The sequence below is a fragment of the Lonchura striata genome, chromosome 8 (assembly GCF_050655825.1).
Source record: "Lonchura striata isolate lonStrDom1 chromosome 8, ASM5065582v1, whole genome shotgun sequence".
NCBI classification, from domain to species: Eukaryota; Metazoa; Chordata; class Aves; order Passeriformes; family Estrildidae; genus Lonchura; species Lonchura striata.
The window spans coordinates 17,827,849-17,852,599 of NC_140710.1; the positions used below are offsets into that span (position 1 = coordinate 17,827,849).

At 38.1% G+C, this 24,751-nt stretch overlaps 1 protein-coding gene across 1 annotated transcript in view; it reads left to right on the forward strand.

Moving 5' to 3' along the window:
- Positions 1-24,751, forward strand: part of LOC116183123 (uncharacterized) — a 196,296-nt gene that overhangs the window by 102,706 nt on the left and 68,839 nt on the right. The window contains exons 4-6 of the mRNA XM_085586534.1: positions 10,499-10,859; positions 20,453-20,516; positions 22,849-23,020. The gene's annotated coding sequence lies outside the window, so the exon portion shown is untranslated. The remainder of the gene's footprint in view (positions 1-10,498; positions 10,860-20,452; positions 20,517-22,848; positions 23,021-24,751) is intronic.

Below are 24,751 nucleotides of genomic sequence, written 5' to 3' on the forward strand. Positions count from 1 at the left end.
AAACCAATCTCTGATTCTAAAACCTCTTGTGAAAAAGCCGGTGCCACTCTGGAGAAAGAAAGTTCATACACAGTGCCATGCTGTAGGGTGTTGTGGGTGTGTGGATGCAGGAGATACAGTGCACATGTCTCATTGACATTTTGACAATGCAGTGAGCTGCTTTTACTTCCAAATCTATTAAAGAAATTAAGAGCTGTTTAATAGAAAGTGACTTAGGGTGCTGGTTGACAGCCAGCACAATATGAGCCAGCCGTGTGCCCAGGTGGCCAGGAAGGCCAATGGCACCCAGTCCTGGATCAAGGATAATGTAGCCAGCAGGACCAGGGCAGTGATCCCCCCCCTGTACTCAGCACTGGTGAGGCTGTGCCTCGAGTTCTATGTCCGGTTCTGAGCCCCTCACTTTAAAAAGGACATGAAGATGCTGGAACATGTCCAGCAAAGTGCAGCAAGGCTCGAGAACCATTCCCTGTCTGATGGGAAATGGCAGAGGGAGCTGGGCCTGTCGAGTCTCAGGGGACCTCACCACTCTGTACAACCACATGGAAGGAGCTTGGAGCAAGGTGGGGACTGGTCTCTTCTGCAGTGGAAGGACCAGGGGAAATGGCCTTAAGTTAGGATGGGAGATTCAGATTAAATAAGAGACAATTTCTTTCACTGTTAGGGTAGTCAGGTTGCCCAGGAGCTGGAGTCACTACTCTGGAAGTGTTTAAGGCACTGGGTAATACAGTTCTGAATCTGGCAGTAGTACAGTCTAGTGGCTGCAGTGGTAGTGCTGGACTGGACTGATAGTCACACTGCGTGGCCTTAGAACCGTGGTCATCAGGGTTGGAAGGGAATGTTAAGATAGCACAGGTGAGTGGATGGTAGAAAAACTGAATGTACAACTGTCACACAGTCCTGAAGTCCTTCAGTCCCTGATCAAGGGGACTTTTGAAGAAATTAATGCCATTATTGCCATTGCTTTTTGAGTCTTGAAGTTTGGGAAGGGAAGGACGAGAGCATAAATTTGGAATGGGTCTATCAAAGTAGGTCTTTAGTTTGTCTTTTAATCCTTTGTGCATACGTTAATTAACTAACAAATGGAGAAGCAAAACTCAAATTTGTGCTACTGGACCTGACCTGCAAACTTGAGAGAAGTATACTTCCTATTAGTCTCTTCCTTAAATGATGTTTTAAGAAAAAAAACATCCTGAACACCAGCCAATTTTATTGTAGTTAATTTTATGTTCTTTTCGGAAATCAAACTCTTGCAAATGAAAGCGATATTTGTGTTGATTCATTGGGACTATGGTGCACAGTGTGCATAAACTTAATTGCAGAAATATTGCTACACAAATACTATTAAATATTGACCACAAATATATGAGTTTATAGCTAGAAAGTGTGTTTTTCATTCACTTTTGCTGAAGTAATTTTCTACCCATTTCTGCCTTAGGCAGTGGTGTGATTTGTTTATAACATTATATGTGGGTCCCAAAACCACACAATTGAGCAAATAGTTAAAGCAAAATTGGCATTACTAGTTATAAGTTTGATACAGAGAATGCTGTTTCTTTTATTAATGTATCTGTAAAACTCCTAGGCAAATAATCAACAGTAAGTCGATAATCTTCTCTGGCTGTTGGAATATGACTTTTCTGTGGAAAACCAGATATAAATATATTGAATTTAAGATTTTTTTCAGAGCCTGTGTCTGACTGACTTGTCTGATTTTGGAATGTGAGGATACCCATAGACATGGTTTCTTTATAACTGTGTTGGTATAATTGTTTTGTCTTGCATGAGTCTTTCTACTATGAGACAGGAGTCAAAATCTTGGCTCTTCTAAAGTGAAACTGAAGTTTTATTTTTAAATACCATACTAACCAAAAGCAAACAAAGCATCCTCTGTAATGTTTCAAATAAAGATAGCTTTCATTAAAAATATGTTAATTCTTTTAAAAGCTTGTGCAAAAAGATACTTTATATGGAAAAGTAGGCTGGATAGATCCTGAATGCTTATAGGACCTTTATACTATGTCTGATGTTCAAGGTAACTTTATGTAAAGCCTCTAAATTTGCCCTTTGGTTATGGTCAGTAAGAGGCCAAAACCATTTGTTAGCCAGGATAGGCAGTGCTGGGGGGATGTGTGTGATGGCTGCACTGCTGTTAGATTTGTCTGGTATCTTTGAGGCTCTTTGAAAGATACCTTGTAAAACAGAGAGTTAATAGAAAGTATTGAGTGTTACTATGGCCATTTTCCTGGGTGCCCAATAGCCTTCAAGTCATAAAAATGAGTAATAGGATTTGAAAGAAAATAATTAATATCTACAGTTTCAGAAAGTACTCTGTTAATGGATGTTCTCATCAATTAAACTTAATGGTCTGAAAAGTGTTATTGATTGCTTTGATGTTTTATCTAAACACACACAAAAAAGGAAAAGAAAGTGATTTGTTTATTTGACTATTTTCATGCCTATCTGTAGTGTGAGGAATACTAAGGAAAAGTTGTATTAGTCTTTTTTTTTCTCTATGAATCTGTTTGCTCATGTGGTATGGCATGAGTGGGCCTGGCTCCTCTGTGCAGGAGAGACTGATAAGATCATTTTAGGGAAATTTCATTATTCCTTGAACTAGAAACTTTCTTCTGCTGCACAGTTGAGGGAATCTTGCACACATCTTATGTTATATTAAATTAGAGATCTGTGTGACTTGAAGATCAAATACTGTATTATATGTACTTAGTATCCATAGGGGTTACTTTGAATTCATTATTTACTTGCTAGACTTGATATGTTTTAAGAGCGATTGGGTAATTCCTGTCCTTTTTCCTTCCTTCTCTTTTCTTTTTTTTTCCTGATTTTTGTTAGGTGATCCAATCAGAAAGTTGATTTGGGTAGCAGTAGGTAAGGGGATGATGTGGTGTGGCTGCCTCCTGTGTTTATTTTGCTGTGTCACTGAGTTTGGGGGCAGGCAAAAGCACAAATATCAGTGACTGAAGTTTATTCAGTTCATTCCTTCTGGTCCACAGACCATGCCAAGGTTGGTTGTCATCTTGTGCACAGGATTATAAAGCTACTAGTAGGGTAATTGTGACTAAAGCTACAGGAGGTATTTGTAAACCAAACTTAAATGTGAAGATATTTGTGTGGAGACATGTTTGCTAAATGGTGTATCTGTTACTTCATCTGTGGTGTAACTTAGTGATTCATCATGTGCCTTTTTCTCAACTTTTACTTTATGCCATGTCACCATCTCGAGCTGTTTTTTCCTTTATGTGCAGGAGGGGGCTGGAGGTTGCATTTTGATGTTAAACATTACATTTTTATGAACACGGTTATAATCTTTAATCAATTTTAGTTATCTCATCCTTCAATTTCTCATTTTATTCCTGGTTTCTACTGTTACTGCCATTTACTTGGCAGAGACAGGAAGAAGTTTCATCTAATTCATAATTTAGAAATTCATTTTGAGAAATAAAAAACATATGCAGCTGATTTCTGCGGCTAACTGAATGGCCCTGACAACTGTCTATCTCTTTCAGGAAATGCTTAATAGGCTTAAAATCATGTGGTCTAGACTTTTAGGATTTTTGTTTTTCTTTTTAATTGTCTGTCTTTGGGAATATAGAAGAGAAAGTTATAACTGTAGATTAATTTGGCTACCTCTTAATTAGTGCATTTGAGAAGTAATTGACAAAGCTTTCTCCTGTATCTATTTAGAGATTGGGTTATTTGGGGTAGAGGCTCTGACAAATGATGATTTGTGTTGGATATGTTATGCCATCCATGACAGAACTGAATTTCCAGGTGTTTTCCCACCATCAATTTCCCTGTACTTGGCCATCTGGTATAAAAATCTCTTCCATCCCCTGTCAAGAGACCAAAGCAGAGCAATTGAAACCCCAGCTCTGCTCTGCTGTGACCACAGGGAGGCAGCTGCTGAACTAAGTCGGAGGGGTGCTCTCATTCTCCCTAACAGAAGGTGCAAGAAACACTGAGTGACATCCACTCAGTAATTTCTGGCATTTCTCCTTCCTAAATGCAAGGCTGCTGCCCCCATCTCTTCCTTTTGAGCTATGATGCTGTGCCCTTGTGGCTGGGAATAGTGCCTGGCCCCTGCTCAGTCTTTGTAAAGAGCTGCTTTAAAAACAATACCTTGTTTGTCACAGTCATCTTTGTCTAAGGCGGTGACCTTGCTTATACCCACATCTTGTTACAGTTTATTTTCAAATCTTTGCTCTTCTTTGGTACATTTGTTGGAGGAACACTAGTCTGCATGTGTAGGATCTACCAGTTGGCAGCTGAAGATACAGAGCAAGACTGTGCTAGCTTGTTCTTGTAATTCAGAGTTAATTCATTACCCTGAAGATTTTACAGCTGGAAAGGCTTATTTGAGTGGCAGTAACCATAGCCAATGTTTGTCCTTAGGCCTTTTGCCCCTGCTCCCTACCCCCAGAAATGCTTGATAGTGACTTGTCTTTTCTAGTCTGCTGGTGTGGAGGCAGGCTTGGTTGTATTTATTCTTCTGTGATGAGATTAAAAATAATAAGAAGTTTTTTTGACTTGAGGTGGGAGGTGGCAGAGTTGAGGAAATGGACTGGCCTCTCTATCCCTTCATATGAACCAACAGGGGGTTTGCTCTTTTTGTAGAAATAGACAGTCAAAACTTGAAACCTTGGCAGCAACATACAGATAAATTGTTGTTTACATGCAGGCTATTGAGAAAAGAAATAGAAAGGGAAAAAAGTTATGAGTAAACATCTGTGTATGTCTTTTGCTCAGTCTTAATTTGGCAATGGGCTGAGCAGATAAGAGTTCATTTTGCTGTAGCTGGCAAAAGTTGACGTATCATATATAGAGTGTATACACAGAAAATGAAATGATACCATGCTTCTCTATTAAGGAGTACCATTTTGTGGTATGAGAAACTCTGTCTATACATATTATGGTAATGAGATGATTAAAATCTGTGTTAAAGTTGCATTCTGAAATTCACTTCAAAAGTACTTGCAATTAACATAGGAAAAAGTAAAAATTCACTTCTGGAAAGATAATGAGATACTTTGCATTAAAATATGCATTGATCATGGTTAACTTCCTCTGCTTTAAGAAGTTAGAATGTTAAGAAATTAGAATGCTAGGATTTGTACAAACTTGCTCTTGTTATACAGGATTAAATTTTATTAAGGAGTGGAGAGGTTTGTACTACTTTTGTTATTGTTGTAGTTTTTTCCTAAGCATTTTCAGTATGCACCATGTGTTAGTTACGGGTCTGTGAGCCCAGATCAGAATGCAGAATATGATGACCTCTGTTGTGGATGGTAAGTGTAAATGGCATACAGCCACTTCCCATGCTCACTAAGAACCGAACATAAAGTATTTAAACATTCCTAAACATTTTTTTAAGAATCATCCAAGTTTAATGAGAAGGTACAGAACTTCATTGTCTCTGTGAAATAATAATTGTCTTGGGTGGAATGAAATGGGTGTTAAGAAGTCATATTAAGATGAAATAACAGGAAGAATCTTGCTAATTAGAATAGGTGAAGTTTATCAATATCCATTTATTTAGTGGAATTAAACAGTGTTTTCTTCTCTTTAGGTTAGTTAATAGTCCAATGTGTATGATACTTCAAATCTTTTTCATTGTGGTTTATTTAATTTCTTCTATTAACCTTCTGAACTTTGCTGTACAGGTAAAGGGTATGGAGCTGTAGTGTCTGTTTATGCTGTATGTTAAGCAGTAGCACTGTATTTAGATGGTGCACTCTTTTTTCTTTTCAGTGCTACAGGGAAGGACTTTGATCTTCCAGGAATTGTTTTCTGTCAGTAGTTAAGTGCCTTTTTCATCTGGGTATTCACTTTTATTTGGGTACATTTAGTCAGAAATAAAACCGTGAACAAATTACTGGAATTTAATCTTTGCAGATGTGGTTCCCTTTTCATGCCTTTGAATATTGTTCTAAAACCATCTGGTACACTTAAATTCACATTTACGTGGTTGCTTTAGGATGAGTATTTTCTGTTAAGGCTATCTCTGAAGCAGACAGTCTTCTTGAAGATGATCTTGTAACTCCTTGCATTGCACCATTAACTATTTGGAGCATAGACCCTAAGGCTCCCACTGATGATTTTAACTCCTATTATGCTATTGATTCCAGAAATCCAATGAAACTGCATAATACAGTTTTTTTTCCTAACTGTTTCCATCTATTATAGTATCCATATTTGTAAACAAACCTTCATGATGGAGCAGATATTTTTTCCTAAGAGTCTCTCGTGTTCAGAAGTCTGAATCAAAACCAGCCTGTCATATTGACTAAGAGATACATTTGATGTTGCCTGGTCCATCTCCCTATGCAGACACATTTTGACACAGTGTATTTGAGTGCTAATAATGACATTAGAAGATGTTGGAAAGAGATCTAATTTGGCATGCAGGAGTGACTTTGCTGTCATCTCCTATTTTCTGCACAATTGACAGCAGATACTTGGGGCTGAATTTTTCTTTCAGGTCAGATTTCCAAGGCATGAGGCTGTCTGTTAGAAACAGATAAGACCAAAAGCAATACGGAAGTACTTGTTGGAAGTGTCAGCAGTGCTGAGGATTTAAAAAGGGTGCTTCAGTTTTCTGTTTATGACATGACACAACAACATATATTTCACTAGCAATAAAATCCAACCAACAACCCCATGCCAGTTTTTAAAATTTCTCACTGGGAAAATTTTGTAATAGTATTCTTATCTGGGAAGAATAACATTTTTTTTCAACTAATACATCTATTTTGTCACACTCTCTAGCTGGTACCATTAAATTATTTTTCAAGAAATCAAAGTGTAAATGCCTTCATGATCCAAAATGCTTTCAAGCTTTCACTGTCAGACAAATAAAATTTATATCTGTACCTCCTTTTTAGTGTGCAAGACACTCAAATGTTTATGAAAACATTATCTGAGGTAAAACCAAAAGAATATGCTTCCAAATATTTTCATATATATTTCATACACTGTTGGTAGCCCATTTCATATCCCACCTCTTCCTTTCAGCAAAAACAACTGGGCTACTTACATGTTTCTGTTGGTGAATGTTACTGTCTAAACTAACTTGATATAACTTCCCTCAAAGAGCACCAGTGAGAACAACTCCTACCCAGTCTGCTCCTGGGCAGCCATGCCAAGAGCTGCAGTGAAGCACTGTGCTGTGACCATCTGAGGCTCCTTTTCTGGAGCTTGTGAGTGTGAGGATACCAGGGCTTCACCAGCCTGCTATCTCCATTCCTGATTACCCATATTTTCTGTTTGCTGATGTCCTTTGCCTTCCCTTTCCAAAGCAGGTTGAACTTCCCAAAGCCAGAGCATCAGCCTCACAGCAGTGGGTTTTATAATGAAAGGTTTTATTTACTCTTGGGAAGTAAGAGGAAGGGTGAACATTTTTGTAATTAGCAAAACTAATTACAAAAATGTTCACTCTAAAAATAAATTACAAAAATGTTCACTCTAAAAAAACCCTGGTATGTCTGGCTTTGTTGGTCTCTGTCTTGAATAGATGATACCTAAGAAACTGCAAAGAATATTTCAGGAGTGTAGGATTACCTCTCTGGTACGTGTTACAAGACCCCCCAGCAAAGACTGTGGGAGGGTCTTACAGCTTGCTCGGGACTTCCTCAGCCAGAAGGACATCTTCACATGTAACAGCTTTTGATACATTTTCTCCAGACTTCCCCAGATCAGATGAATCTTTATCACCTGATTCTCCCAGCGGACAGTTCCCTCAGTTTACTTATTCAGTGGATGAAGTGGCATCTCTTGATATCACCAGTTTCTCTTTTTGACCCTAGTGCTGGAAGAGATGGTGAGCAGTGATTTCCCTCCCACTGTCTCTGTCACCTGCCATTGAATGCATGTCTATCATCACCTCTGTTGTCTTTGCCCTGGCTGAGGCGTTGTGGTCTGTCTCATCATAGTGCAGACAGAATTTGTTTCCCACCTTTTATCTTTCCTCTTACAGCTTCTAGCTGAAGTATGTGGCAAAGTGGAAATACACAAAAGAATTCAAACAGCAGATATTATAGTTTTATGCAGATATACTAAAATAACTTCTGTTCCCTGTTCCTTTCCTAATAATTTCTAATATGGGTTTTTGACTGCTACAAGAATTTTGGATTAGTCCTAAATTTTGACAATTCAGTATTTGACAATTCAGTTATTCAGTATAACCCCAAAAGCTTTTATTCTGATTTATGACAATCAGCCCAGACCACATCTATATATATGTATATATATAAAATCCTTTCCCTCTTCCTACATCTTCTGTTCCATGTGAATCACTTCATTAAAAAAAAAATAAAAAATCTGGTTTTGTATCTAGCACCCAGTTACTTAGTCTATAAATTCCTGTTGCAGTGTTTCATTGTTTTTAAGTTTTTGGGGGTTTAAAGAAAATAAATATTTCCAGTAAGCACATTCACATCTCCATTCTATTTCTAGACTGTTTAGGAAATTTTTGTTTCACAAGCTTGAGGAGAGATCCCTGAAAAAGCCCATGTGAAAGCAACCTGTAAATTGTGCTTCATCCTTGAAAACAAAGCAGCAGCACCTCTTTGTTCACCTTTCATGTACCTCCTAATAAGGTGGCTTATAAATCAGATTGGCAACAACAGAATTTGGAGGAGGCGTGTTTAAATTGCCAGGTGTGAACTATGCCCTGAAGTATGACCAGAGGACCCTGCAGGAAGACACTTGCAGGGTGAGTTTGCACTGAAGATGCTGTAGGCACAGGATTCATGCTCTGGCAATATGGCAAGAAGTCTTTCAGCTGAAGTTCATTGTTCAATTTGGTGTAAGAGATTAATTTCACAACTTGGTCTCATGACTGCAATCTGAAGATTGACCAGTTGTGCAGTGGGCCAGGTGCTGTTGGTGTTAGCTCAGCCTCTTGTAGGGGAATTCATTGTGTGAAAGTGGATATTTGTTCTCTGGAAAAATATGCTTCTGTGAATTTCCCTGTCCTGGCTAATTACTCTAATTAATTTTAATAGTTTATTATCAATCTCAATTCTTCATTAAAATTGGTACTGAAAATACTCAAAAGGGATTCAGAAAGATTTGGAGTGAAATGGTGTGATCACCACATGTTTGCTAGTGTGTTCCCAAAAATCCAAGAGAATATATATATTTATTTTTCATCAGACTGGGGAATGAGTGGGAATGTATGAGAACTATATTTTAATCTAGTGAACAGTTTTGCTTCTAAGTTCTTTCCCTGCCAGATCAGGCTTTGAGAAATAGGAAAACTATTTTGAGATTTTAATAAACAATCCAGGAAATTGGAAGTTTTCATTTTGACAGTTTCAAGATGAAGTGTTTTAACTTTAATATCAAAAATAATTTTTCATCTTTAAGCATCTTTTTAAAAGAGGCAGAAAGCAATTTCATGTGGAGATGACTGATCATGATCATGGGTGATGTCATGTCCCATTGGATTAACAGTGCAGGGAAAGTAGCTTGGCTGCACCTGAAAATACATTTGCCCTGTAAAAAGTAGAAATTTTCTGGTTTGGGGTTGTAATGAAATGTGTTTCATAATTACCTAAGAGTAGTAAGGAAATAAAAGGAAAAAAATGATCTGGAGTTATCTGGATTATGAGTTCTGCAAGCTGCTGATCACATAAGGAGTGGAGCATCTTCCCCAGCAGGAAGGAGAATACTTGCCCCTCTCTGCTGGTCAGTAGAGCTCAGCCCCAGATTAGAGTAAATTTGACTCGTGATGGTTTTGAATATGAGACCTGAAGCTGAATTATGCATAATATGCCTATTAATTTTTATTCATCTCTAGGTAACAGTGTTTTGATTTTTCTTCCCAAAAAAGGCATTTTTGTAATGAATTGTGAACAAGTGACACTATGGGTAGTGGTGGATGTAGAACCAGCTACAAGAACAATTCCCTATATGAATATCTAGTGAAATAGAAAATAAACAGGAAATATATATTTACCCTTTGTGGTAAAATGCATTATGGGAACACTGAAGTATGTTTTTTACTAAGCCAGTATTTTGAACTGGTAAGACATTATCATCTACTAAAGTGGCACCAATAGATCAAAGATCAAAAAGCTAATGCCAGAGTGTGATACTATCTTACAACCCTATAAATTTCAAATATATTATTAGGGCAAAAAGCATGAGCATGTTGAATATTTTTTTCATTCCATTATAAGGAATAAAAATAGTTTATAAATAATTTTTTCATAAACATGGAGTATGTGATCAGATTACTCCAGGAATAGCTAAAATGAAGTGCATGAGATATGGCAAAGATGAGATAATAAATTGTATGATTAATTATTTAAATTTTTTTTGGTAATAAAACTTAATTTCTTTTGCAAGCATGTATTTAGGCTTTTTTGCTACCGTTACCTTGCTTGTAATAATTTTTACACCATGCTGTATAAGGCAAGTAGCACCATAGCCAGTGATGAGGCTTGTAGTAAAAATAAAATACTATACCTATTCACAGGACTGTGGAGAGATGAGGCCACTCTTCTGTGTGTGCAGCTGGGCTCAGTCAAGCCCCCAGAGTCTCCAGGAAGAAGAGCCAGCTCCAAATCCTCATTATTCAGCATGCTGAACAACATCCTGTGAATTGCCCAGGTTGTTTGAAAGGGGCTTGTGCTGTGGCTGGGACCTGCCTTGTCTTCAGCTGAGCATCCCACCTGGCCTCTGAACTGACATCACTCTCCACTGCTGCTGCCCAGGAGGGGACCTGCCTCTCTGCTCCTACCTGGCCTGCCTCTTACCACTAAATAGCTGAGCCTAACGGCAGGGCATGGAGCCAGTGCTCTACAGCAAAGTTTCGTCTGCCATGGGACTTGGTCAAGGTCAGTCTTCTGCCTGTCACTGGAGCAGTTGCCTTGTTAAGTGGAGAGAATGCACTTTTACAGTTCTTTGCTTTTAACTATGGTTCCCTTTTCCCCTGTTTCCTCTTTTGTTTTGTTTCCCCTTTCCCTCCATTTCTGTGAGCAGTCAAAACCAATATCCTGTGTTTAACTATCTGTGTGAAAATGTATTTTACAATTGAGTATGTCTTCTTGAAAACATCTCTCTTCTGCTTTCTCTGCAGTTAAACTAGAAACGTTTATTAATGTATGTGAAGTATGAGTTCATATGAGTTAAACAGATTTTATCTTATTCTATTCACTCAGTAGAATGATCAGTCCTGTGTTTAAGGTGCTTGTGCAGTATCTTAGTTTTCCTCAAGGAATATATGACATTTATCTTGTCCCAAGCACGGTGTTGGAGGACATGCTTTTTCTAATAAAAGGTGTTTGGTTTAATCCCAATGATCCTTGAAGCCCTTTGGGTTGCTGCTAGGTCACAGCACCTAGGGAAGGAAAAAGTATTTTTGTGGGATAGTTATCCTCAAACAGAGGGACATGTCAGCTCCCTGACAAGTCCTGGGATATATGTGTTTCAGCATCAAGCGAGCTGGGCAAAATTGTCCCTGCATGGTCCCCCTTAGTCCCTTGCCCCTCCGCTGCTGTGGCTTGGGACCTGCCCGCGTGCTGCACATCCGCGTGCCTCCGGCACTGGGCACAGCTGGGAGCCAGGACTGCCCTGGGGAACTGAGAACCTGTGCTCTGCAAGAGTGGAAGGCCTTGCATGCTTCCCCTCTTCTCTCCCTCCCTCTCTTTTCCTTTCTGCACATTACATGCTCCCATGTGGGAAATGCTGGGGAGGTTTGAAGGGTCTAAATACTGCTTTTGTGGAGATACGTTGAAAAGTTGTGACAAACCTGTATTGCTTGGATATTCCTTGGTAACCTTTGAAAGTTCAGATGGGAACTTACTGCTGACCTTTGTATTTTGATGCCTAGATACTTGCCCTAAACTTTCTGTCTTTAATAAGACAATTAATTCTTTTGATATTTTGCTATTATGGCTTGAGCTACTTTTCTCATGACTCATGAGAATGGCAATTGGTAACCCACTAATATTTCTGCCCACAAGGGTTTGTAATTTCAGAAGTAATCACTTCGTGGCTGATGTAAATTCTGTAATGAGAAATACTAGATTTATGACTGCAGGATTCCTCACAGACTGTTTTATTGCTTAGAGGAATTGCTTTCTCTGTTGGGAAAATCCATCATTAGATGTCTGCCTCAAATGTTTTGTGGGCGGTTTATGCTTTGAGAATGCTAATGCAATCATTGAAACAATAATGATGATTTGAGATAGTATAATTGTTCCTCTTCCTTCACTCCAGACACAGAATGAGCTGCAAGTGAAGCTAGGTTTGGGTTTGTAAGGGGACTATACAGCAGGGCACAAGTAATTGCAACATCTGGTCATTGGGTCCTTGCCCCACCTTTTGTGTTCAATGCACTTTCCTGGAATAGATAATTGATTTCTGTACATACAGGCTGAGAAGGGCTATTGGGAAGAGTGCAGGATTAGTCACAGTGATGATGACAATTGATTTTGAGGAAGGTCTTTGCTAGAACCTCTCTAGGTAAAAGTACTGCCTGCCTGTGGGACTGATATCCTCAGGCAAAATATTTGTGGGAGTAGCTCTTTGCAGTTCCTAATGAAGCTTAAGCCTCAAAGATGTGAATTTCCAACCTGCTGAAATTGAGATGTTTTTGGGCATGCCTGCTGGATGAGGAAGTTTTGAGACCTCCTAAGCATTTGTGATAAAAGCCTTAGCATTCCCATGGTTAGTTGATGTAGATTGTGAGGCTTAAAGTTCTCTTTTGAAGTATAAAATATGGGTGCCTGAGACTGAAATCTGTGGTGGATCTGTGGCCAAGGTTTGCTGTAGGCTCATGCTCTCCAGGGGTGTGCTGGAGGGGCTCTGGACATGTGGCTCTGCTGTGTGGTGCCAGGCAGTGGGCACTGCCTGGGGGCTCTGCAGCTCCTCAGGCTCCCTGAGCACTGCTGGCACAAGGGAGCTTGGCTTACCAGCTCTTTCTGTTCCTCCCATGCAGCGATGAGCTGGTCTGGCCTGGGAGCACTAGGCAATGTCTGTGTGAACATGACTTATTGCAGCTAAGGAAGATAATTGCTTTTATGGGCACTTTTATTTTCTGTTTGTTTGCTCTTCCACTCTGAGTGGAGTACGTGTATGCTTTTGTATTTAAGTGAAGGTAACTTCTAAGCTTTCTATTCTAATTTAATATCGCTCTATGCCAATAGCACATTTCAGTAGAGAAACTGCTTCAGTCAGCAAGGTCTTTCCTTCATGGGTCTGTGTCTATAAAAAGAAATAGAAACGAGAGTGAGAGAATGATCTTAGAAAAAACATGCTTTGAAGCACCACCATGTAACCTCTAGTGCCTTAGTTTCTCAAATATATTTTCCTACATGTACTTTGGTGATGCTAAAGGTGTCTATTTCCTGGAGTGTGGACAGCAGGGTAGAGAAGAAGGTGGGAACCTATCTTTGAGTCACTTGCCTACTCCCTTTGCTGTATCTCATTTTGCCCCAATGCCTGCTTTTAAGGACCCAACTGAAGCCCTTCACTGCTTCTGTGAAGCAGCATTGTTGCATGGATTAGCATTTCTTTTCATTTTCTGCTTTCTGTGTGCAATAGGTGTATTCTGGGTGGAAACATGTGCTAGTGGAGAATCATCTGTGATGTATTGGAGTTTCAATTCTTTGTCTGATTTAGCATAATTTTGCTTTTTAATGTAATTCATTTCTGTACTCTTGATCTTATTCTGTATTGAAACAGCACATTTGTGCATGATTCAAGTTCGTTTCTTAAAACTAGTTTCAATAACTTTCATTTATTTAAACTATTAAAATAGTTTAAAGTACAGAGAACAGTACCACTCGCTTTCTATTTAAATTGCAGCTCTAACTGTTGAAATAGCCTTGAAATAAAGTATCTTGGGTTCTGCTTGACCTGGTTCAATGTAACACTTAAAAAGCAGAATTACTGAAAAGATAGTCAGATGCATTCCCTATTTGGCTCAGACTATTGAAATGGGAAGGGTATAAGTTTGCCACAGCTATTAATATGATATTAATCCAGGGTATATTATATATTGCTTTAAAGTCTTATCAGGGGGACTGGATATTCTTTTGTAATGTGTTCTTTTGCTTTTTCTATACACTGATATTTTGTAGATGAGCCATTGCTCAATATGTGAAGTCTAAATGGCTCTTCTTATATGATCAAGTATGATGTTATTGAATGCCTTACAAAGAGGCTGTATCCTCTGCACATTAAGATTGAGTCTGGTGCTTATTACAAAATCCAGACTTTTCAGATGCTAAATACATGTTCTATCTTACAAGCTAAAAATGGTAGATTCCTGACAGTTTTGGGCTGTTGAGGCTAAATGACTCACTTATGTCCATCGTTCTCTCTTTTGTCCTTCTGGTTTCAGTTTAGGCCCTAGTTCTTAGCAGTATTAAATATGTCTGTGGATCCAGATGGCTAGAAAGTAGTAATGCCATTACAGTCTCTAATTTTCTGAATTGGGGCATTTGTTATTTTGACTTTTCTTATAGAATATCACTGTAAAAATATTAGGTTTTGACATGGTGATAGCTTATTTTGTGTATTCAATTTACTGTAGAAGCTTTCACTGGTTATTTTTAGGCTGTTAAGGTGCGTACTATAGCTTCACTGCTTAAGTTTGCTTCTACTTTCCTTATTTGTAGTTGGGTTTTCAGATGCACCAAGGAAAGTTTTAAAATTATCTATATGTGCAGTCATTTCTGTGATATCTCCTTCGTTCCATGTAAAGAAATAGTTCAAGAATTTCTTGGTTCATTTCTCCTCTTCTTATGAGAATCCTGTAAGAAAATTGCATGACAACTAAAAAAACCTAAGCTCTCTTGTCTGCTTTTATGAATAGTCTGTTTGCTTCTATCTTCTAATTATTTTATTTTATTTTTAAAAGATGTTATTCTGCACCTGGTTTAATGGTTTTTTGGCAGTGTGTTGATAATAACTTTATTTTAATGGTTTAGTTCTCTGAGACAATTAAAATTTAAAAGTTACAATCTTGTTTTCCTGCACTCAGTTCATTCTGTTCAGCACATTGGCTGCAGAGGCACTGTCTAGTCGTTCACCCTGTCCAGTGTTCATCTTCCCATGTATCAAGATTAATAATCAGAGAGCTCACACATAGAGGGAGGGAGGTGTTGATTTTCATTAAAATGTTGGGTTCTGTCTTAAGGAATCTAGTTTTGCTCCTTACTGTCTCAGCACCTAATTGAATTTGGGTGAATAAAATTATTTCTAGGCTACATCTGGTGCATGATGGTGCACCAGAGCCCTTACTTGTTTAAATATATAAGCCTTTTGAAATAGGGAACACTAAAAAAATAGTGGGGTGACAAGAAAAATCATCTTATTTTGGAAGGAAATCAGATATCCTTTAAAAAAAAGAAAGAGAAAAGAGAAGGAAAAAGCTAATAAACATGGACAGTGGAACTATTCATAAAGGGTTCATAAAAGAGGTCATGAAAAGCAAACCTGCTTTGATTTAAAAAAAAAAAGTTTAAAGTATGGAAAGTGAGATGTATGCAGATTAGATGTTCCTTAGAGAGGCTATTAAAGACAAGTGTCACTTGGTTTATTTGGTTAGGATATTCATAAAATTGACTGCATAGCTATCTATGTGAACCTGCTGAAAAAGCATGAGAACTCCTTAAGCCTTTCTCTAGGCTGCTCCTTTTCCATACATTTTGTGGTTTCTGCACGTGTGAGGGAAAATATTCTTTTGATCCACATCTTAATTGATGCACCAATTCCAGAATGAGATGAAAAACTTACTTGAATCTGAATAGGAAAAAAATAGTTCTATTGTAATGTAAAAAACTTGGTGGAACTACCACTGAGAAGAACATAAAGGATGTGTAGTAGATTTAGTTAAATACAAAAATAAATAAATGAAAATAATATTATGAACGTTTCAGGTTTGGGTTGTATCCTTTTCTGGGAATTGCTAATTATATTGCAGTGATTGTTAATAATGCAAGTTCATTATTGGTACATTAGTACATATTTAATTGTATCCATACAAGTAGGAAATAGGTACAGAGTTGTCCAAACTGACAAACACAGAATTTAAGCTGTGTTGTGAAATGAAATAAGGCTTGAATTCAGTCTACAAGTTAAATAGTTTTTTAAAAAGTAGTCAGCAAAAACATGGACTTATTTAATGGATAAACTGGACCTTATGTTGACTGAGTCCTTTTTCAAAATTATTTTAACACTGCAAACCTTCTCCTTTGTGCAAAAGGTGTGAATTAATAATAATAATAATAACAGTCAACCAAATTTAAGATATGTTAGGAAAAAACAAGCAGTCAGATCTTTAATGACCCCAGCTGCAGTAATTTGAAGACCCTTCTCCCTGCTATGGCCTTTGAATCCCTTGTTAGCACATGCAAATTCCAGCTCTTCCTTACACAGACTACAGCTAAGGCCACTCCTTTGCACTTACCACATTTCCTTTTTTAAAGATTAGTATGTAAAAGGTGGGCAGAAACACATCAAAACATTAAATCTGTAAATGTGTTCCCCTTTTTTGAAATTGGTGGATAATTAAAAAAAGGGAACCCAAACCAACACAAACCCAAGAAAATTAAATAACCCGCTAGCAAATAAATGTTGGGTAACTCCTTTGCTCTCTGTCTCCGAAGAGAGGATTTCAGCCACGTGCCAGTTGTTGTGTGAGCATTGCAGAGCAGACTTGGGGAATGAAAATCAGATCTCCTTGTCTAAGCCAGGTTGCCCTTTCTTCTTTTGAAATGGACCTGCATATACCTAGTAGTTAGGATATGTCCAGTAATTGTTACAGGTAAAATACTTTTTAATTTTTCTATCAACCACCTCTCTCTTTGCTAGTACTTACCTGGACAAGATGGATTCTCTTTTCTTCATTAATTACATAAGTGGTCAGTGAGAGAGTAGGGTCATGTGAAGGTGGAGAGAAGCAGGGGAAGGTTGTGGAACATGAATTCACAGCTTTGGCTTGAAGCAGATATGTGTCTTGATGCACAGCTGCCAATGTTTTTTGTCCCTTTTCCAGTTTGGATATATTTGTCTCCTTTGCCGCACTCTCTACAGTCTTGAGGAGGAGGCTGGACAGCAGAGATCTGTAACATCACAGGCATATTTCTCAAAGGCAGCAGTTGAAATGATCTGACACTGAATATGTTTAAGGCTAAATTGTGCATATTTATCCTTAGTTGAAAAGGATCATTAGATTATGCCTATGCTCATATAAAAGCGATAGCAACATGTGCAATGAGCCTGTCCTCTCTTTTATGGCATTATAGACTAGAGTATTTTACACATAAATAGGGCAAGTTACGAAACAGAGTGCATACTACTTTTAGCTGGGAGACATGCACCATAAATCAGGATATGTGTGCATAATTACAAGGTATCAGAACAAATCCTGAGGGTATTTTTAGCACTGTAAAATGTTGGATAGACCTGCTTTCCTACAGAACATTATCCTTTCCATTTCTTCACTCCTAGGTACCAGACAGTTCTTTTGGCCAGATTACTTGAAATGGTAGCAGTGTGATAAATGGCAGCTGCAAGAGTATATTGTGTTTAATTGCACAATCAGAGTTTAAAACTTCTTCTGATTAAATTGTGCAAAGGCTCTGAACTAATTTTCTGAAAATGTCTCCAGGGTTAAACCTTTTCTTAGCTAATTTTTGAATGAGAAAATCAGAGTCTTGATTTTTTTCTGTACAATATTTTGGGAAGGTAGAATCACAGAATCACATTAGGATAGAGAAGTCCTCTCAGGTCTGACCATTAACCCAACACCGCCAAGGCCACCACTAAACAATCCCCTGAATGCTGTATCTACACACCTTTTAAATCCCTCCAGGGATGGTGACACAACCGCTTCCTTGGGCAGCCTGTTCCTGTGCTTGGCGACCCTTTCAGTGAGGAATTTTTTCCTAATATCCAGTCTAAACCTCACATGGTGCAAATGGAGGCATTTCCTCTCGTGCTATTGCTTCTTTTCCAGAACTGGCCCCCACCTTGCTGCAGTCTCTTTTCAGGCAGTTTTAGAGAGTGATAAGGTTTCCCTCCTTTTCTCCAGACTAAACAGCCTCAGCTCCCTCAGCTGTAAAGTCCTGGCTGCCACTTCAGGATCTACTTGAAATCCATCAATGAATACCTGTTGCTCAGAATCTCTAAGTGACACAGACTTTTTCATGCAGGCAGTATCTCGGGCAAATTCTCATTTTGATGCGTGTAAAACTACAGCAACAAAAACAAAAAAATGAGGGAGGAGTGTGATGAATAGAAGTGTCCCCTCTGCTTGTATTGTCCACTTGAGCTATCATTGTCTGAGGTGACAGGAGGGAGGAAAGTGGAAAACACCACCACTAAAATGAAAAAGTGTGAGAAGCATCTCAGTGGTAAGAAAAGCTGTGCTTTTTTCTTTTTCACATAATGGAACTTCTGTGCAGCCTGAGAGTGTGTAGTCCCCATTGCAGCAGAGTTCACACTTAGGAGTTTAATTGGAGCTTATATGTGATTATTTTTCCTAAGAGCAGATTTTAATCCTGCAGTTTAGTCAGCATTGATGCTTAGATCCGAAGAGAAGGGGGGTTGTTTATAGGTTTTTTCTGCGTTAGCTGGCACTAAATCTCTAACTCTGCTCCCAGTGTAATGAATCCAGATTCAATTCTCCCTAGTTGTTCAGCTGTGTTTTTTAAGTTCTGTACCATCCCCTGTACTATCCTACATTTGCACAAAGCCAAAGCAAGATTCTTATAAGGCCTTAAAAAGCAGTGATCCCATGTAATTTCATAAGAGACTAACAAGATTGGTTGAGCTGTCCTGAGTGTCACTCCTGTCTCAGTGCAAAAGAGCACCTGGGATGGCAGGATATTTTCAAACGGGTGCAGCAGGTGCAGTAGTAAGAGGGGATGGAAGAACAGAGCAATCAAGGTGTCTTCTCTTTCCTTGAGGAAGATAGGAGAGAGACATCTGAGATAATGGGTATGAGAGATCTTATCCATTTCATGGAAGAGGATCTGGATGAAAAATTCTGTTGTGCTTTTGCAACAAAAATCTCCACTGCTACTGTAACACCTGTAATCTTCTCAGTGAGTTTCTGAATATGAATACCTTGTCATCCCTTTCTTAAATGCTTATTTTTCTGAAAGTGAAGATAGAAATGCCTTTTAATGTGTTTCTAAGATTCAAAAGGAAAGACCTTTGCACTGATCTAATTTTCTGAAAGCCTCTTACTGTGATATACTACTAGCTTTCATGGAGCAACCAGCTGTCATTTAGCTTGATTCAGCTAATTTACTCATATCAATTAATTGGATGATGAGCCACAGGCAGGTTTTTGGTATCTGAAAACTACTACCTTCATTTTGCCACTCACTGCAGGAAAAAATCAAATATAAAATTTCACCAAATATTCTAAAAACATGTCTATTCTAATAAAATTGCCACAATGTTATTTGTCTTTGCTGTTCAATATTATCTTCAAATCAGTTTTTACGTTCTTCTTCACTTACTTGTGCTGCATAAGGATGTTTTCATCTTTTTAAATGGTGGGATCACTCATGATGCCTGAGCATTTGCACCTATTGCTTAAATTGTGTAGCTTGTACTAGTAGTTCTGTGGATTATATGTGGTAGATAATTTCAAACTAGATTGATAATTATAAAGCTAGTTTGCTGTCATTTCATTCCTTGATCTAATATATAAAAGAAATCAAATGAATGATATTCTAGTTACTGTTAAGGATGGCTGGGTGATTTCTTTTTTTTTTTTTTTTGTACCTTGGTAGGGTATTTGTAACATGGCTTAAAATATTTTGAAATTAAAAGTGCTACACCAACTAAAGGGTGCATTAAGCAATATGTGTTCTAAAAGCAGACTTTATCCAGCACTTAAAAATAAATGCAAAGAAAATACTTTGCAAAGGTATTAAACTTTTAACAGCCTTAAAAATATTTTTTTAATAACCTTACAAAATGGGCTTTTAGATTAACTTCTGTGCAGTGGTAATGTTTTTCAGATTTTCACATATACTGATAATAACATCAAAACACCTTTAAAGTTTACCTTATGAAGCATTTGGGGAACTTTTTTATTACACTTGGTACTTGTAGTTTTATTACTGGTTAGAAATATTACTATTTGACTTACATCTACCTTTTCTTTATGCTCCCACCTAAGTAAATCAGTCCATTTAGTCATACTAAACTCTACTGATTTTTGACAAGATAGAGCTTTCAGCAGCAGTCCAGATCTTTGGATTTTTCACACTGTGGATGGACTTCTAGGGTGACTGGAGTTCAAGTCCTTTGCATCTTAGAGATACCTTATCTGTGAGCAGGTGATGTCAAAATGTATGAGTCATTCTAGAAACTGTCATTAATTTCTGTGAGTTTGAAATATCACACTTCCTATGCAGAAATGCTGGATTTGTAACTTTAGCGTTTGTTCTCATGACAGGTTTTTTTTTTAAATGTACAGTTCGAATGTATGCCTGGAGCAAATAAGCACACATCTAAAGAAGGTGAGATTTTTTTCCCATATTTGTATTATTCTTATTTATTTCAAACCATGTAAATTGTGCATGTTCCTATCAGGAAAGGTGTAGTGGTGAGAAATTTTATATTGGCCCTAAGCTAGACCTTGAGTATTAAGGGTGAATATTTTACAGTTTTAATATGCATTAATGTGTGTTTCCCAATGATTAGTTGAAATTCTAAGGGTGCATTTAGTGCTGGCCTGGAGCGTGTTCCTGAGGGCTCGTTATCCTGTCGAAGTTTGTAAGATATGGACCCTGAAGGAGTGATGTTGCTACTCAGTGAGTTAATATGGAGTTGGGGTTTTTTTGCATGGTCATAGGTGGGAAAGGCTATAGTAGATCCAGATGGAGAGGAAAATGCAAGACTCTGGTTCTAAATTTATTTTGGGAAAATTGGATTTGTTGCTCTTCAGCTTTCCTTCCGAAAACTCTCTTGTGGCTGTATTGTCAGCTGAAGTGTTTATTGACTGAGAAGTGCGTGCATTTTAGTGATGGTTATAGTGATCCTGGTAAATACTTTGGGGCTTTTGTGATGCAATATGCTGTGTAAGTGTTTGTGTTGTTTTATGATGGAGTGGGCAGAAGCTTATTTAAATAAAAAGTAGAATAAAACCCACATAGTTTCAGCTGCCATTAGTTTCATTAAGCTAGTACAAAGATAAGAGTTAAATGATTTGTGGATGTATACAAATGTCTTAAAGTATAAAAGCAACACAGAACCCAATGCCATTATTGCTGGGAGAAGTGCCAGCATTCTCATTATTTTTAATGACTTCCAAACTGGGCCCTTAGTGACTGATGAGGTAAGCAATTTCAGATGTGAAATGTGATATACTCTGTGCTGGAAGGTGCTGAATGCCCTCAGTTGTTAGGGGCCATGGCTGTGCTGAGGATACTGTAAGAAGCAGCAGACAAATTGTAGGTTGAAGGTTACTTCTTTAGAAAGAGAAAGAGGAAATTTTTTCTAGGTTGCTGAATAAAATAGAACAATCTAGATGATAAAAATTGTATGTAATGACACTGCTCATGAAAAAACATTCATCACTGAAGAAAGGTAGATACTAAAGAAAGGAATCTTTGGATTCATCCCAGTATTAAAAAAAAAAAAGAAAAGCACCAGACAAAACCTTCAGTAACTCTTTCTGTTTATTGAAAAAGATAAGCATCTTATGAAGATATGGAGGTTGTTAATAATGAAGTGAGAGGCACTTACCTCAGACACAGGAGGCCTGCAGTTCCCACGTGCCCAATGTCTCCTGTCTGCACTGCTGGATGTGCTGGAGACCTGTACCCCTCAGAAATCCTGGCAGCACTCTTGTCTCCTGGGAGGGAGACAGTGCTTTGGTGTCTCCTCCTGTGTAGGAGGGAGTTTGCAGAAGGAGCTTCTCTAAGAGGGAAGGATCCCAGTTGGAAACACCGCTGGCTGCCCATGGGACTGCCTGGGCATTAAGCAAGATGTGCGAGTCAGGAGTAAATCAGGGACACCACAAATCCTGGAAGTGTTTTATTGGTAAAAAAGGGACTTCTGCAGGACCTGGGCTCTTTCACTCTGCCACATATTTTCAGTATGTAGAACAGGAGGCTGGACAGCCCCTTGTCCCCATCTGCCCCAGGCAGACAGCCCTAGTCACCTGCTGGCAAGCCTGGGGACAAGGCATCCTTTACCATCCCTTCTGGTTGGATGTACCTGCAGAGAAATGAATCCTATTGTGCCAAATATGTTAAAAATTAAAGTATTTTCAGTTTGTTTTGAAGTTGCCTATTGGGACTTCAAGCAATGAAAAATATTCCTTGGTCCAGAGCAGGTAAGTTGCATAGTGCCACTTGTGTGATGATGAAATGTCTGCCTTGGAAGTTAAAATTTCTGTAAAGATGACCCAGCAATAGCACACAAACCCGCAAATTTGAAGCAAACACAAAGCAGTGTTTTTTTCTTTTATTTTTATCTTTTTTTTTTTTTTAAATTTTTAAATGATGGAGCTTGTTGCAATGTGATATTTTGAAAGCTAAAAATATACCTAGTTTGCATAGATACTAGATTATTTCATAGAATATTGGTCAAGTGATGGCTATTAAATAAAAGCTGATAGAGAGCCCCTATCTTAGGAAACCCATAAATCACTGGTTGCTCAAATTTCAGGAAATCAATCAGAGGAAAGCTCATGCTCTGTCACTCCATTACTGATCAGCACAGAAATGGAGCACAGTGGTGGCCTCACCCCGGAGCCAATGCTGTGTGTCCACTCCCTGGTCCAAAGGTTATTTGCAGGGTCAAATGTAGATGTGACAAGTTGTTATAATCTCATTTATATTTCAGCTGGGAGCCTTGCAGTTGTAATCCAAGCTCTCTGTGCCCTGGTGCTCCTGCCTGTTTTCAGGCACCCCAAATGTGGTCCTAGGCCAGAGAAGTGAAGAGCATCTCTCGGCAGCCTAAGTTCAGCTCTGCAGCTGAGCCACTGCACGTGGAGCTGTGGCCAGTGGAGATTCAGGTGAGCACTCTACTGTATAAATTTTCACTGCCTTTGAGTGTAAGTTGCTCTACACGCATAGTAATGTCTATAATTAAAATGCTCCCTTGAAGTAAATAATTAAAAGAGGATTACAGTTATGAGCCACAAAGTGACACAGGCGACAGGCTTACTTTAAGTAGGACAATTAAACTGTAAATTAAAATTAAACCTCTCCTTGTAAGTAGAATATTGTGTTAGGTAATTATCTAAGAGTAACAAGTTAGGTGTGTATACTGTATCAATAAATCCTAGAGATCTTTAGAACATAGATTTTCTACCCTGGTTTTTTTTTTTTTTGTATCTGTATTTTTAAAAATAAATATTTCATAATTTAAATGAGAAATAAAAGCCCTAAGTGCATTTTCAATGCTTTTTGGCAAAATAGAAAATTTTACTGGAGAAATTTGGTTTAAGTAGCATTTTTTCTTTAACAAATGCTGGGGTTATTTTTTGGTTTATGGTTTTGTTTCTTTTTTTTAGCATAGTGCAGATATTGAGTCTTTTAAGAGTGTTTACTGGTGAGGTGCTTCTTCACTTCACCAGAGCAGAGCATGGCTAGAAAGAGAATGTGTCATCAATAGTAGAAAGCTACAGATTCTCACTTACAGGATGGGCAATAATTAGTTCTTGTTATTAGTACCTTGGTGTGAGCTCAAATATTATTTAATACCAAATTACTGAATTAATTCTATTTCATGTTTTTAAAAAAGTTCCTGTGCCAGGTAGAAGAAAAATTTATTTTATTCTGTTTTAAAAGAACTAATTTATTCTCCAGGTACAAAGTGATCTAGATCTTGGCAGTCCCTAAATCAAGGAGTTATGAGCTGTATAAAATGTTCTCTAGATAGCAAAAACATGTTTTTGCTCTCTTTATTTTTTTTTTCTTTTTTAAGCAAACCACTGTTGTAGAAAATACTAGTAGTAAACAAAATTTTTGAAAAAAAAACCCTTGTGTCCTAGTCCAAATTCAAAAACCTTTCATGAAAAAAGTCCTGATTTTTGGGAAAAAGAAAATTTATTTTCCAAGAAAATAGTGTTTGAAAAACATTAAGGTAGAAGTAAAAAAGTAAAGGTTTTTAAAAATAAAAATAGTGAATGGAATTAAGTATAAATTGGTTTTAGGCAAAGTAGATTTTTAAAAATCAATTTCTGGAGTTCTGAAGGCAATCCTAGAACCTTTCAGCACTTTTAGTACTAACTTCAGTGCCCCTTTTGGAGTTACAGATATTTTTGGCTTTGTCCAAGGAGCAAGGCAGCAGCTATTGCAGGGTGCAGCTGGGGCTACTCTGGTGTGTTAATGGCAGGATTTACCAAATCCTTACCTGTACTGCTTGTCCCTGCTTGCAGAATTAGTGTGACTTAGTGCGTGGAGTTACTTGGTGAGTGGGCACGTGCCGAGGTGGGGTCAGGTCACTCTGCTCCTGCCAGGCTCAGCTCTGGGGAGGGAGGCTCTGCTGGGTTTGCTGCCAGCTCAGCTGCTCTGCTGCTGGTACTGACCACAGCTGCACCATAATGATGTTATCTCGTGCTTAGATAGCTTGTGATTTGCTACACTTGCACAGAGAGGGATTTTTATTAAAATTTTGTTAAGTAAATAATCAGAAATTCTGATTTAAAAATCCAAGTTAGATTCTGAATAGAGTATTCCTATATCCTTTGCTAATCTGACAGTTTAAGCTGTGCCAGCCTGCTGAAGCAGAGCATCAAAAT